At 38.7% G+C, this 4,711-nt stretch overlaps 1 pseudogene; it reads right to left on the reverse strand.

The window, feature by feature from the left end:
- Positions 1-272: 272 nt before the first annotated feature.
- LOC149979493 (uncharacterized) lies at positions 273-1,964 on the reverse strand (annotated as a pseudogene).
- Positions 1,965-4,711: the final 2,747 nt, after the last annotated feature.

The following is a 4,711-nucleotide window of genomic DNA, read 5'->3' on the forward strand; positions in this document are numbered from 1 at the left end:
TGACCCTAAGACAATCTTTGTACCCTGGTGGTGTACAGCTTTCATTGAAATATGATGTTGGTGATGTTTTACTTTTTGTAATGTTGGGGTCACTCTAGGAAAAGTAATCAAATTTCAAGTTGAAAAAATATCATTTAGGGGGTTTTCTCTGCTGTTAAACATAGTGGTGGGTCATTTTTGACCCTTAAGACAACACAATCTTCAACTTCACATACACAAATGTTCAAAGGGCATGTGTTTTGTGGAACTACCTATTGAACACTTAACTCACTTCACTTCTCTCTGAATTTGCCATTCAGTTTCAGTAGGAGCAGATTTTCTAAGTTAATTGAGGCTCTCCTGGCTTGATTTGCATGAAGTGTAATCCAGCACAGCTAAAAAAAGACGCTCACCGGTGGCAGATGCAGCCAGGCCCGTGTTGAGTTTGATGGACAATTTCTTTAAGTACGGAAACAAATTAAGTAAATCCATTTTGTCCGATGGACTAGCAAGATACTCATCCAGCTCCCCTGTACCTTCTGACCGTTCAGTTGTCAGTGATGAGAAGAAATCCTCTTCATCAGATGAATGCTGCCTTAGATGCTCAGTCTCGTCCTGTGTGATTGTGTCAAGATGATTCTTCAGGTACATCAATCTCTGTTGTATGTGGCTGACAACACAATCATAGTATTGGCATTGCAATAGCTCTAACACAGACTTCCACACTTGTTATTCTCAGATACTGAGATTGGTTTGAGTTGTTCAAATACATTCAGACCTAACAAATTCTCTAATGTTGAGGTGAGTCCATGTCTGGCTGTACCCAAACATAGTTATATGCAAAGGTTACTGTCCGGCACCTGTAATGCAACTTAAATAATGAAAAAATGAAAAACATAACAAAAAACAATTTAAAGAAAAGACCAAATGATATCATCCTATGGACAATGAGGTTAAAACCTTTTGGAGTAAAGAAATCATACCGGCTGTGATGACATCAGCTTTGTCCAAAACGTCTTGAACTTCGGCAGAAGGAATGCAGCAGCAATAAGCGGTGGCTCCTCCATCATTTCTCCAAAGCGCTTTTGGAGACCGTTCTGAATGGCTCTGATAAGTGGTAGGCACATTTGGCAAGATGCTTCCAGCCTTTGAAGTTTTGTTTTTAGTAAGAAGATCACTGGCAGCAGCCACCCCATATTCCTGTTGGTCTCAGACTGTTGAATATTCAAAGCTGAGACCAACGGCTTCATCACTTTGCAGTACTCTTTCAAGAAGGACATTTCTGCCGGGCTCAGCCTGAAAGATAAGGTAAGGTAAATGTAATACCTCTTAGAATTCTAACATTTCATGGACAATAAATATTACTGTAATAGGAAAACATTTTTATTGATTCAAAGAATTGCTACTCACATTTTCACTTTTAATTCGTCATACACATTTCTTATGGCATCCTCCCCCTTCTCTTGTATGATACGTGTGATCCACTCCACAGCCAGGTAAGTGGAGTTCCAACGTGTTTGATTTGGACGGATCAACTGCAGTTTGCACTCATTCTCTACAACTTCAGCAGCTAAGGTTGACCTCCCCGTTGTCCGCTAGCGGGACACCAGCTGACAACATCCAGAGAAATTGGAGGGCACGCAATTCAAATAAATAATTGTAATATTAAACATTCATGAACATTCATGAACATCTTCTATCATTTGAAAGCTTAAATTATTGTTATTCTAACTGCGTTGTCAGATTTCAAATAGGCTTTACGGCGAAAGCATACCATGCGATTGTCTGAGGACAGCGCCCGACATCAACATATTTCTCAACCAGCACAGGCTTCATAAAATCACAAATAGCGATTAAATAAATCACTTACTTTTGAAGATCTTCCTCTGTTTGCAGTTTCAAGGGTCCCAGCTACAACTTGAATGGTCGTTTGGTTAGATAAAATCCTTCTTTACATCCCAAAAAGTCTGGTTAGTTGACGCCATCGATATCAGTAATCCACTCATTCCACATGCAGACAAAGGAGTCCAAAAAGCTACCACTAAACTGTGTCCAAACAGGTAAAACAACTTTTCTGTTTAATCCCCAGGTACTCTAAAATGTAAATAAACTATAATATTTCATATAGCGCAAAAAAAAAAAAAATTCCAGTTGATTTTCTTCTGTTTTTCGCCTGCCATATCAATTCTGTTATAGTGTCAGACATTATTTTAATAGTTTTAGAAACTTCAAAGTGTTTTTACCAAACATGATTTTTGGCTATTATTCGAAACTCAGTGATCCAACCAGATATAGCTAGGTAATAAGCAAGCAAAAAAAGACAATGCACATACCTAACAATCCCAGGTCTCAAAATTCATTCATTTCACTTTTTAGCTATCTCCAACAACATACATTATGGGGATGGCTAGCTAGTAGCCACCATAATGTCAATGCGGTAGTAGCCCGCACTACAGCTTATAGTTCCTTCAGCTGTGTAAAAGACATTGGTCAGGGTTAGCTTCTAACTAGCTAGCAACAGGATGTGCTAGCTAATGTTAGCATTATGCTACAGATTAAATGCAACTGGCTAGTAGCAACACTTTTTTAGCTCCATAGTCTACACGACAAACGCCATTGATGGTGATGAAATATATGTATAACTTTACTTTTCATACCATTACATGTTTGACGCAGAGTTTTTGTAGTCAGCCACCTCCACCATCTTAGGTAAGTAGAGCTTACATTCCATCATTACACTGTCTCCTCTTCTCTGCTTGAAGCTGAAGTGTTCTTTGAGATGCTGCCAGGGATCGCCTTCCACATGGTCTTCAGAAGACCCAGCCTCTGGCTCTGTCTCTGTGTGTGTCTGAGTAGGTTCAGGAGACAATACAACTCATTAGGCTCCATTTATTTTTCAAGTTGATTAGGAAACGTGTTTTTTTTCATGGCACCTTTTTTTTACTGTTAGAAAATCATGCTACCGATCATCATTTGGTTTGCATACAGCTGTGATTGGGCCATTTTGGTGTGATGCGTGAAATTAAATTGTATTGGTCATGTTACTTGTCACTGACAAACAAGTGGACAGTTCTAGCTGCTACAAAAGGTGCAAACTTTATGTGCTTGCCATGATGATGTGTATCCTTTTTCTAGATTGTACTCTGTAACAGATGGTTTTGAAAAAATACCTAATTCAGGTGAAAATTCAGGAAACTAGACCCTATCCCTAAGTTATTTAAGTACTTTACTTCATTCAAAATGTACTTAAGTAAAAGTACAGCCTTTGAAAAATACTCAAAAAAGTACAAGTACACAGAAAGGCTACTCAATTAGAGGAACGTGAGTCATTGTAATTCGTTACTTCCACCCCTGGTAGGCCCTAACACTTTGTGGGCACCGTTTGTCTCTGTCATAGTGCAATTAGTATATTGTTCAGCGTTGTGTTGTATAGTGGCTTTGCTGGCATGTATTAACAATATTTAAATGCTAAAATTGCCACTGGCTAGGACTATACTTGTCTGACAGGGAAACTTAGTTTTTTAGCTTAAAATGTACATTATGGGCAAAGGAAAAATATTTGTTTTAGGAATTTTCTAAATACTTTCAATATTGTTAATTTTCATGTCGGCTTTATGCTTGGAAATGCACTTGTCTGGAGCAAAGTATCCCAAATTTAAACTCTCCAAAAAAGTGTTTTACATTTGAAAAAACTGCCAATAATGAATGCCACTAGCACAGTCAGTGTAGTCAGCTCAGTTGACAGACCGTGCCTGTGCCTCGATCTAGGTTGGACAAAACTAAACATGGCGGTGTTCGTTTTAGCAATCTCACTGGAATTAAAGACCACCTTCATTCCTGTCATTATTGAAAGAGATTGTGATATCTCACATCTCAAAATAGGGCTACTTAATGTTAGATCCCTCACTTCCAAGGCAGTTAAAGTCAATGAACTAATCACTGATCATAATCTTGATGTGATTGGCCTGAATGAAACATGGCTTCAGCCTGATGAATTTATTGTGTTAAATGAGGCCTCTCCTACTGGTTACACTAGCGACCATATCCCCTGCGCATCCTTCGAAGGCACAGGTGTTGAAAACATTTCCGATACCAAATTTCAATTTACAACCATTTTTGTTTTTGTTTTTGTCTCTTGAGCTTCTTATCATGAAGCTTCTCATGAAATCTATGCAGCCTACAAATCCAGGAGGCCTACAGGCCGTATACAGTGTTCCTCACTAAGTTCCCTGAATTCCTATCGGATCTAGTAGTCATGGCAGATAATATTCACATTTTTGGTGACTTTAATATTCACATGGAAAAATAATAAATATTGTGGATCTCAATGTTTTTCCTCATAATCCTGGACTATGAGACCACCATTTTATTACATTTGCAATCGCAACAAATAATCTGCTCAGACCCCAACCAAGGATCATCAAAGTCGTGCTATAAATTCTTGGGACAACGCAAAGATTCCTAGATACCCTTCCAGACTCCCTCCACCTACCCAAGGACGTCAGAGTACAACAATCGGTTAACCACCTAACTGAGGAACTTAATTTAACCTTGCGTAACACTCTAGATGCAGTCGCACCCATAAAAACAAAAAACATTTGTCATATGAAACTAGCTTCCTTGTATATAGAAAATACATAAGCTCTGAAGCAAGCTTCCAGAAAATTAGAATGGAAATGGCGCTACACCAAACTGGAAGTCTTCCGACTATCGAAGAGCCCTCACTGCTGCT

Source organism: Oncorhynchus mykiss, chromosome 11 (assembly GCF_057628025.1).
Source record: "Oncorhynchus mykiss isolate SJ-2025 chromosome 11, ASM5762802v1, whole genome shotgun sequence".
NCBI classification, from domain to species: domain Eukaryota; kingdom Metazoa; phylum Chordata; class Actinopteri; order Salmoniformes; family Salmonidae; genus Oncorhynchus; species Oncorhynchus mykiss.